This window comes from Netta rufina (genome assembly GCF_964035555.1).
Source record: "Netta rufina genome assembly, chromosome: 4".
Taxonomy (NCBI): Eukaryota; Metazoa; Chordata; class Aves; order Anseriformes; family Anatidae; genus Netta; species Netta rufina.
In genome coordinates, this window is record NC_140127.1 from 66,060,680 (window position 1) to 66,072,833 (window position 12,154).

At 36.2% G+C, this 12,154-nt stretch overlaps 1 protein-coding gene across 4 annotated transcripts in view; it reads right to left on the reverse strand.

Moving 5' to 3' along the window:
- The window catches only part of ABLIM2 (actin binding LIM protein family member 2), a 146,820-nt gene that overhangs the window by 1,917 nt on the left and 132,749 nt on the right, over nt 1-12,154 (reverse strand). The window lies entirely within an intron of this gene.

Sequence of the window (12,154 nt, forward strand, 5' to 3'; positions counted from 1 at the left end):
ACATCAAAACCAAACCAGCTTACAACAGCTGGGCATTGAAATTGTTAGCACTAGCAACTTTTGAAAAAACAAATCTTTTCAATATAGTTCCAACTGAGTGGAAGCTACAGTCTTCAGGAAAAAGATGTATTTATATATGGTGCACGATGACAGAGCACACTGAGACAAATTTAAGCGACTCCTGGACTTTAAAGAAACTAATAACAATGTAATTTCAGAATTGGATTTGTTTTGCCTTGATCTTTAATGAGAGCTATGGACATCACACTGGTTCATTAATAGCAGCCTTATAACAAAGGAGAGAGCACACTGCTAAATTCTTAAATCCAGAATGTGATTATCCACAGGGATAGACTTGTACCAGGAGCCCAAGTTGGATAAAGCTTTTTTTAAATGCCAAGAACTATGCTTTTATTTGATGTTTTCATATATGAGACAAACACAAAAAGGGTAGAATAACAACTTTAAGAATTGGAACTAGGTAGGATAATGAATGTATACAAAGTTTGCCTAACAATTACTAGTATACCTGCAGAAAACGCTGAAAAGATAAATGTGTGAATTAGAAATGAAAAGCATACAAAATTCTTTTGATAACTGTGGGCTAACTTTTATTCAAGCATTTTAGTACTATCAATCAAGGTCCTGTTTCCATTGTCTTAAGCATACACCGTCTGAAAGGGACAGATTAACTGCAATGAAAATTACAAATTTATTATTTATTTTTTTTAACACGTCCTCTCATTTTCCACAAGACTTTCCTTGAAACCTTTCTGCTATTATCCAAAATTCTGGCAGGGACCACGCTAACGTGCCCTAATAATGCCACAATGGTTTATCTGACTATGGTGGACATGACCTCACTGGCCCTATCTTACACAGCTATTTTTTTTGACAAATTTGAAAGCAAAATTTTGATTTCCACTTATTAACGTTGAATTTCTCTTTTTAATGTAAATTACACATGGAAAATTAATGAATTTGTTTGCAAAGTATGACTAATTACCTTGAATGGTCATTGTGGGCCCTTATGGTTTCCTAAAAAAGGACAGGCTTTCTATTTTTTTTGCCTTGAGATTCCACATTTTCAAATCAACACTGACTAAGAGTTTGGAAGTGAGCCTTCATTCTTCATTTGACCAATGATAGCAACCCAAGCACTACGCATAGCATGGAACAAATACGCCATGCATATTTGGCAGAGGAGATCCTGTTTCACATGGAAATAAGCAACATCTGACAATGTATTTTAGAAAAAATCTCTCACTGACAGAATTTAATTCTACTGTGTTTGGAAAGAAAAAGAAACTTCTGCCTCCACTAACTTTGTTGTATTTTTCTGGTAACCTAGTGGATAAACTATAGCAAGCTTAACTTATTTTCTCAAAGTAAGGAACATGTCTATGAGCTGTGGGGTTGAAAAAAAAAGTTTGGATGAGCATAAGGTATCATAGTTTGTTTTATCTTGCTTCTAGACTGTGGGCAACTCTTGAGATGTCAGCTCAAGAGAAATCAGTGACAAACTGTAGTTCATATTCCAAAAGAAAATCAGAAAGCTTGTACCTTGCAGGTAAATCCAGTAAATCCAGTGACCATTATTCAAAACCATAGTAAACTATGATTTTAAAAAGAATAATTGCTCCTTTTTTTTTTTTTTTTCCTGAATTATAAGTTTTTTTCCTAGGAATTGCTATAGTCTCATCAGATCTATTTAAACACTGAAAGAAAAACTGTAAGTGCTACATCAGGCCACAGGTCCTTTCTGCAAGGTGCTGAATACTTGCTACAGCTCACTACCACAAGAAGCTTGCCACCAACCTCAAAAAAAAAAGCTCTGCAATTCCTCCTTTCCTCTCCAAGGCAGAACTTTCACATTTATCATTTTGCTCTGCCCTCAGAGTTAATGAGCTTTGAGTCCACATGCATCTATCCAAGCCAATAAAAATTAGATATGCTCTCTACTCCTGCTTATATGCAGATGACATCACTTTCATTCCTTGCATGCACTAATTTTCTAATTCTACTAAAGTTTGGTTTTATACCAGCAACTTTTTTTTTTTTTTTCCTCATAGAAGTCCTCAGTTGGTGCAGCCTGCTCCAAGAGCAGCTGAGAGTTTCCAGTCCAAGAATACCAACTAATACCAGAGATTGAGATGGGGAAAGGATGAGCTCTCTTATTTTTACCTCCCACTCTACTAAGCAGTTACTTTTTGCTTCTAAGTCTCCTCTATATACTGTACCTCATGTCAAGGACTAAGCTACCAGACTGCAATATCAGCAAAGTTTTTTACACTATTAATGCAATACCCACACTCAAACTTAATTCTAGTAGGAGGTAAAATTAATTCTAGTAGAAAGGAAAACTTCCTCTTTGGTTTGAACCCTCTCTGAGGACAGCCATCTATGCCCAGTGTCGCATGATTCCCACTGTTTTTCCTGCATCTCAGAAATTTTCACCATCCCTTTTTTAAGCATCATGGGCTTTGGGACCAACCCTAGCAGCAGCGATGATTACAGTTCTGTCTGCAGATTTTGGAATAACCCTTGATCCCTGAAAGATGTTGTCAAACTGGTGACATTTCAGATAAAAGCAACAAATATAATCATGGGTTGCAGAGTTTGATTTATGAGGAAAGACTAAAAGGCCTAAGTATGTAAAATTGTAGCCAAATGATGACTAAGGGAAAATATGGTAAATGTCTACAAATACTTGAAGGGTCTAAACGCCATGGGAATAGGCCAGTGTGGGAAGCTTATGTTCATACTTTTCTTTATGTGTGATGTTAAATTTTGTCTGCACTGTTGTTGGACTTTCTTAAACCTTATAGCTTTCAGACCTAAAGCTCTTCCCAAAGGCAGAGAAAATAGACTGCTAAGAAATATTAGACTGATTTTTCTTAGGTATTTGAATATTAATTTGTATTAGCTGAAATGCTCTCATGCAGAAGCATTGCCTTTTCTCATTAGTCAAACAAAAGAAGGGAAATTGAAAATTATTCATAGGGAATAGGGCAGGATATTCATCTTGAGGTATGAGATAAAATACGTATGAGGCCAAGAATGTGATTTCAGATTTGTTTTTTACTTTTTATTTTTTATGATTGGATCAGCTTAAAATATCCAGCTATGTTAATGCTGCATAATTGGGTCATTAAATGAAAAGCCCAAGTTATAAGCAGAAGTAACTTTTTTTTTTTTTTTTTTTTTTTTTTTTTTTTTGGCCTTGTTTACAAAGGAAGTCTGGGTGTTTTACAGTATGCCAGGAACCACTTCCTAACTCCCTTTGTGACAATTTGGACGCATTCAGACAGCTTAATCCAATCTACTTCTCTGCTCTGCTTCAATGGCAAAGTTGTACACAGTGCTGACACTGAGGAGAGGTACACAGGACAAGGCTAAGGCCCCTGTCTGAACACATCCTAACTGGCTGTATTTAGATTAGCTTAGTTTGGAAGCTGCATAGTGATGTTAACATGATGCTGCCTGAAAGCCTTTGTAAAAGATAATGTAAATAACTTAAATATGGTTCTTCACTGAAATGGCTGCTAACCTGGAGCCATTGGATGGTTGCAACATTCAACATTTTGGATATATTTAAATGTTATCACACTGGAAAAGACTACTGCATCACATTGTTTCAATAAAATCATATTAATCGGAGCCTTATAAAGTCAATAGCGTTCAGTCTTTTCTTCTGGACATCAGTTTGTGTCAGTTTGCATGGGAAAAGAGAAAAAGACAGTGAGATTCAAGTTCAGCAAAGTGCTGTATCTGTAATTCCTCATTTGCATGTTAGCTGAAATATGGCACAGTGCTGCCTGCAAAGGGTAACCATGCCTTTGCTGTAATCATGTAGCTAGCTCTCCTAAAACATAGAATTAAATGCAAAAAGAATTTAAATGCAAATGCTTTAATGATATGATATACAGAACTAGAGGGCTGAGCTAAATCTCTCTACTGCATTGCAACCACTAAAATGGAAAATCCTCATGTTCAACTAAGCATGATCATTAAGATGAGCAGTATAGATATGTGCTCAATTTTAATTTCCCAGAAGAAAAGTAATCAGTTGCACATTTTAACTCAGAAAGAAGTGATGCTTTTTGCTGTAAATTAACGAGGCTTGTTTCTGTTTTTCTGTGGCACGCTAAAAAGCCACTAATCATTCTACATGTAAATAGAGTTATAATGTTTATTTAATTCAATGAGATTTCTTTTGCACAAGAATAATCGTGCTTTTAATGTAATTCAGAGATCTTCAAAACTAATACTTAGGAACATGGCATTAGTGTGAATAAGTCACAGTAAGGAAAAATTGCAATTAACTACAGCTGTACTGTAGTAAGCAGGTCATGCTACATAACTGCATTTATTCTGTGTCAGTAATTGGATGGGAGTCCTGAAGTGAAAACTTGCTGATGTAGGAAATTCAGAGGATATCATACTTCCTCATAAGTCAATACTGAACCAATGAACCAACACAGAGGATGGCAGGAGTTGATGAGTTGAAGATAAGAAAAATCAAAGTCCTAATTCCTAGGGGTTATTTAAAACATCTGGCTTGTTTCTCTTTTTGTTTTTATTATCTTATGTACATAGGAAACTGCAGCTAAGTATTATATTGCCTTTGCTACTGTGCACTCTGTTGTATAGAATGTAATTTTAAATAGTTGTCCAATTAAATTAATTTTTGTTCAGAGTCCTTGTAATACTTCCAACTTATGCTCCACAAAATCTAGAAGTAAAAGCTATAGGATCTTTACCGGAGTCTTGAAAATGCAAAATACTCAAACTAAACTTGAATTTATCCAAAAAATTAACCATGGGTATGCATACATGTAAGTAAACAAATTTTAGTTCTTTAGGGTAATGCAGAGACTGTACTGATGGGATATAATCTTACTTCCTATATTAAAATTTAGGATGCTAGACGTATCTTAACTGAATATATTTGGAATAAAAATAGCCTGTTCCTTTCTCCCTTCTTCTGCTCCTGTCCCCCTCCTGTCCCGCAATTCCCTTCTCCCATTTCTCTAGAATTTTGACCAAATGTCACTTTCAGATGCCCAAACATATGTTTTTGGAAAAAAATCTCTTTGATGTACTGAATTTTAAATCCTTATTTTGCAGCATCAAGATGAACACTCCTCTGCATTCTTTCTGTTGCACTGCAGGGGCTCAGAAGGCTTTTCAGAGGCTTCTTCTAAGTCTACTGCATGGCTCATTACAAAGCTATAATTAGCCATGTGCCATGTTCCCAAGGGAATATTGAATGTTATCCTCATCTACCAAGTAATTAAGCTTCATGCCTAATAAATATTTTAAACTATTAAGTAATTATATGATAGGGGAAAGGAAAGTTAAGAAATGGCAGGAGTTGCCACCTCATGAACTTTAAAAGTATGAAGAGAGAACTGGGGCAACTCCATTTATAAGGGCCTTGTTTACAAAGGAATATATATATATAATATATATATATAATTTATATATAATATATATATAATTTATATATTTATAAGGTAGGAAGTGCTGCAATTGCGGTTTTGCTAGAACATGACACTTAGTCACAAAACTGACTAGTTGGGGCACTTTGTGCAATCAAGTGTTTGCAGGAGGTGTATACCCCCTTTTCTTCTCTGCTTCCACATTGCAATGTGGGTCCCCAGGAAGGCTCCCAGAAAGAGCAGTACAACAGAAGCAGCAAGAAAGGAAGTTTGAAACCCCTATCACTTGCCAATGTAATCCCTAGCATCCATACAATGCTCCTGGATCTGTGAATATATGTCATTTAGTATCTCACAGTATCATGAAACTCCACAGAGAATCTGCATTCCACTGAACAGCACTACTATGGGGTACTTACAGTTCAACCTGTCATGAAAGAAGGCATATACAAAATATTCTGTAGTAGTACAGTACATTCAATATTTTCCCTGTTTGAGTAATTATGCAAGAAGCTGAAAAGATACAAGTATTTCAATCAGTGATATCAATACATTCCCTACAAAGTGGTGTAAGAAGAACATCTCTAAGGATAACTTATCCCATCATTCTGTCATTCAACCAAATGAGCTTTTATATACTGCCATTTATGTAAGTAATTGCCTTCAACTTACTGCCGATAAGGATACCATTAAGAAAATGATTCATAAATAAAATTAAAACTATGAATCCATAGTAAATTAAGAAAATATATAGAAGATCTTGAGTTTCAAAAATTTAAGACATGTAAGTGCAGTTTTCTTAGAAGAGGGAGACATAGATGATTATTAAACTGGAAAATCCAATAAAGGTATTTACTGTGTATTCATGGATACTAGTGCTAACACTTGCTTGGATATTTGTCGCAGACTCATACCTGGGGCTCAGAGGTTTGGTTTCTGGTGATCTATCTGTGGTCTTTGGGCCTTATCCAAAAAAAGTACACTGAAGTCAACACGAAACTTTCCACATACACTTGCTTTAGGTTCAAAATACCTTGCTCCTAAAGCAGATTTTCCAGTTTTCCTTAATTTGGGTTTTCGTGTATCCACAATACTCATTCTCCACATCTGATCCCTCTTCAGTTCTACACTGGTTCCACTCTGGTAGGAATTAGCTCTATTACATATCATGTCATTTCTAATGTGTGCTTTTGTTTTGCAATGGCTCCTTTCATAAGGACTTTGAAAATTGATATAGACATCCAGCACTGATCACAACACAAGCATATGCTTAGAATAAGAAACACAACATGAATGTTTTGCAAGTTAAACAGTGTGAAGTTCCACTAAAGTCAGTGAACTGCGCTTTTTCATGCCAGGTTATGAGCTTCATTGTGAAGTGAACTTAAAATTCAAATTTAGCTTCAAACTACAAACTGCTCTTCCCCATGTTAAAACACATAACATTCCACTTTTGCCTTGATTTTTCCCATCCAAGCTCTAGAGGAGGTGGCACATACAACATTACTTGTATGAATGACATCTACAAGCTGGGGCTGTTATAAATTCAAACTGAATTACTGGAATCCATTCCTAAAATGGTTGCAGCCCAAATGGCTTGAACCCAGGGCAATTGTTGAATAAAAACTAGTGGAAAAAATCTCATCCTTAAAACAGATCCAGACAAGCAGTTTCAGGAGGAAAAGCATGTTTGAATTAATGTTAGTGCTCAGTTCAAACAAGACCGCACCCATGTTTAAATCTCTGATTTCTGTTTACAAGAGAACAAGGTGGCAGATGAAGGTTTGCTACTTGACATTCCAGAATATTTTTTTCCTTAGTAATTGTTTCAGTTAAGCAAAGAATGAACAGGCTCAAACAGAAGTGGAATAATATATTTTCTACTGTATCGGATGGGCATGAATGAATAATGCTTTTAACTCTGACATTCAAAAGAAAAGGCTAGAGAAACTCAGATGCATCAAGATAAGAAAATCAAAAGAAAAAAATAAATGATGTTTTCTAAATGGACTTTCCAAAAAAGACTCTAACTATGTTGACTTTCAAAACTACCAGCCTGTGACCAGGAAAGAAATATTATCCTCTGTGATAAAAGCAACTTCCGGAGAAAAATAAATAAATCTATGTGGTTGCGCATGAGCCATACTCAAAAACAGACGAGCAATATCCAGTGTAAGCTAAAAATATCAAGCACATTCTTTTAGGAGCCCAAGGAAAAAACTGTAAAAGGTATTCAAGTGCTTAAAAGTGGCACAAATATTTTCAAAAGTGTCCATAGGCATAGCTTCTGTTGGAGAAAATACAGACCACATGGAACACTACTCAGAAAAGAGCAGGTAAAGAATGTGCTTATTTATACCATCCAAAGGTGATGTCTTAGCCCCAGAACATCAATATTTAACCCTCTGCATAATAAAATGAACCTTTTGATAAAATGTTCCAAATGCACCAAAGTATTTATTTTTTCAATGCTATTGCAGCAAAAGTAACCTAGAATCCTATTTTGTGATTAGATTACTTTACATTAAGGCCTTGTCTCCACAGAACATATCATGATAAGCAAATTAAGGAGCTATGGAGGTCTTCAGAGTGGGGCTGACTTTTAATCACATCACTCAGGGCCTTGTCCAGATGAATTCTAAATGCTGCTTCAGCCTCATGGGTAACTGCTGTTCCAGAGCTTTACTCTCCCAGTGAGGAGCTTCTTCCTTATATTTAATTGTAACTGGCCTTCCTGCAACTCATAACTGCTGCCTCTCAACCCTTCAGAGCCTACATCTGAAATGGGCATGTTTTCTCTATAACCCCTTTACTGCCAAATTGTGCTGATGACTCACGTTCAGCTTATCATCAGGACCCTTCTGCAGAGCTGCTCCCCATCTTATGTTTCTGAATGGTGTTATTCCATCACAAGAGCCAGAATTCTGGTTTATCTTTGTGGCACTTCATGAGGTCACTATTGACCCACTCCTCTGTCCAGTCCAGGCCTCTTTGAATGAAAGTGCTGCTCTGTAGAGTATCAACTACTCTCCTTCCAGTCTGTGTTATCTGCAAACATGGTGAGGGTGCAATTCCTTTTCTTCACCCACATTGTATAATCCAGTCCCGTGTTACTGTTTATATCACCTAAATTAACTTGTTCTTCAACATTTCCCCTTATAACTGCTTGTGGGAATGCTGTTGCATTCACCTAACATTAGAATAAAAAGCAGCGTGGTAAAGAGAAACTTCTTAAAAAATCCTGGGCCAAATCCTTATCTTTTGTAAATTTCTCACATTTCTAATCAGCTTATATCAGAAGATCCAGGCTATTCATTCAAAATCAGAGTGCTGGTAATATATTTAAAAATCAGCATGTCATTTATTATAACTAGTTCTCAGTGCTGTGTGTATTAGCTCACTGTTGGCATAAGCATCTCCTCTAGGAGCACAAAGAACTGAACTACTTCTGCCTCACTGCTGAGTTAGAACAATCAAACAAAAACATGCCGAGTGTTTCTACGTTTACATATATGTGGTTTTGAAGAAAGAATTCCTATTATTTTAAAGGATTTATTACCAGTTGAGCCCTCCTAATCTCCAGATGCCTCTTAGGCTTAGAAAAATATGCATTTTTAGAAGAAAAAAAAAATATTATTTATAAGCCTTGAAACAGATTTCTTATGCAACAAGTAATCTAAAAAATACTCACAAGGGGAGCAAAGATAGGCAAACACTACCAAACATTAAAACCCCACCCTCCTGCAATCCTTGACCATTAGCAGAAACTTTCATGGCTGCCTCCCTTAATCTGACTCAAGGAGCTAATACCTTTTATGTGAGTTCACTTTTCATGATAAGAACATTCTCTACAGGAAACTTTCCTTGTAATAAGGAATCAGAGAACAGTGCCTTCTCCATGACATCTATGCTGGATCATTCAAAGTTCATAACAAACCCTGTTTCACAAAGAGGAGTTTGCTTCTAGTCAACTTGCAAGGGCTTTTAAAGAAATCTATCTCATGCAGATATACTGATCTTACTGCGACTAAGCAGACCAGGAAATCAGAGATATGATGTGTAAGAGATTTTAACTGCCTTAGGACAAGGCAAGATCACTTTCAAGTTTGACAGTTAATTGAAACCAATGATTTTAAGATTTCCTTTCACCAACACCACATCTATCCTCCTGTCCCTACCCATCACACCTAGGAGCTAGTTTACATTTGCAGTGGTGAGAACAAGGTAAGACTTTAGCCTGAGAAACTGATGGTAATAAAGCTATAATATTAGAACATTGACTCTGAAAATATTTTCTGAGATAAACCACTCTACAGTTTGGATAATACACAGGCTTAGCAGTGCTATCATCCTCACCATTTCTGCAGGCAAAATACAGCCCCTTCAAGAGTGAATTGGCTTTGCAGGATGAAAACAGAAGCTGGCAGCCCATTCTGCTTGGAGGGAGCACTTGCCTCCTGGAGATTTGTGAGCATTGAATCACACTTTTTAGAGAAAGTGAAACATAGCTTAAAAAAAGGTTAGAAATCTAACCTTACTGCTTACTTCCAGTATTCACAGCGTTGCCTCCAATATCTTAAGGATATCAAAAAATGCTAAATGGGTCCTCTACTAATGGACTGTGTATATATGTGTGCATGTGTGTCTAATCTCTGTCTGTTCCTGTGGAAACTTATAAACCCACGTACTCTTGGGCTGATGAAGTCCTGGGTCTTGCCCAACCTTGAAATCCACTGAATGTACAAGTCAGCAAACAAGTTACAATCTTCTTCTTCTGCCACAAGAGGAAATAATGACAAACTGCTTTTCTACCCAAAGCTACCTATTTCCAGCAATCCTTTAACACAAAAGAGTGGGACAGAGAAGAGAAGAGGCTGGCAAGTGAAGGCAACAGTTTAATCCTGTCACTCAACTCTGCATATGGTTTGAATGCATAGATGAACTGCTGTCTCTGTTTTTCCAGTAGTTATAATCCTTTTAAAATGTTGCTAATTTAATTGTTAAAAAAAAAAACAAACAAAACACACCTACCAATCCCTAATAAATGTAAGATGGTCTACAAAAGGGTCATTTGTAGACACACATGTTTAACATAGTGCAACAATCAGCAGATCGGTCTGGTCCCCTTATCGCTTTTCTGCTGCAGGTTTGAAGCAGACCTTGTTTATTGTTCTTTTGCAAACCTCTGTGAGATCTGAAGTGGTTGTGCTTCTTGAGCCATCAGGCACAGAGCTGCACCTGGGGTGAAGCAGACTGAGCAACTCTAATGTTAAACAAACAGCAGTCGCAGCTGAGGAGAGTGTATGCGTTATTGATAATGGCAGTCAGGATGTGCATGATCCATCCAAAGCAAACTATATGTTGTCTTAAAAAAGCAAGCTGGAGCTGCATTTGGTATTCAGACAAGCCTGATGTCTTTAAACAAAGATGCAATTTTTAAAAATACACAAACATATATATGTGTACATAAAAGAATCCTTTATAAGATGTGTCCAGATTAGTATCCTCCCAACTCCCTGCTCCTTCTTCTGGATTCATTATGCTTTTTATTATGGATCTCATACCTTGCTATATATCAGGCTTAAAACAGAACACTTTTGAGGCTGTCTTATCCTTACAATCAAATCCATACCATTTGTGGGGTAATCAAGCAACAAGCACATTGAACTACTTAAGGAATGTACAGCATTTCCAAAATATACAGTATGTTTAAGAATTCTATATATGATTTTGTTTTTGTTTGCTTTATGATATTTCTTCATTTCTTATAAAGTTATCATGTTAATAATACTATAAATTTATTTAAATATAAAACTTCCCCAAAGTCCAACATTGTTAATCACATATTTATTGTTGAAATCTCTCTTATTAATAATAATTAAAACAAAGGTACAAAAGCTTAATAATTTATTCAGTCCTGTCATTACTCAGGAAAAAAAATTAACTTTGTGAATTTTGCCTGAACATAACTTCAGGATTTGGCCTTTGGAAACAAAGCTCCCCTCTATAATATCTGCATTTCTCCAGCCACATTACTACTCATTGAGAGAGGTGGGTGCTACTGCAAAGTTATAGTACATTCTCATGTGATCATAGACCATACAGCCAAAAGGGGATGCTGAATGAGATAACAGACCTGTAACATAGTTCCATACATTAGAAGGATAATTGGAGCTTTTCTCTTTATTTTGTAATTCTCAGGTTATTCTAGGAGAGTTTTTTTTTTTTTTTTTTTTAAATATGATCTGCAACGAATAAGTTTCTATCTACCCAGTTTTTATTCCCAATACCCTGTAAAATCATCTAATACTAAAGGGTTTAATTGCTGTCTTTGTGAAACACCATTCTATCACACATTTTGGGGGTTTTGGGCTACTCCACTTCAGTTAAATTGCCTATGTAATATAATATATATATATATATATAAATATATATATATATATAGTATGTACAATTGCCTTGGGACTGGTACTATTTAATATATTTTTCAATGACATAGACTGTGGGATTGAGTGCACCCTCAGCAAGTTTGTCGATGACACCAAGTTGAGTGGTGCAGTTGATACAACAGAAGGAAGGGATGTCATCCAAAGGCACCCGGGCACCAAAAGGGACATGGACAATCTTGAGAAGTGGGCCCACATGAAATGAGGTTCGATAAATTCAAGTGCAAGGTGCTGCACCTTGGCTGGGGCATTTCAGACATGAGT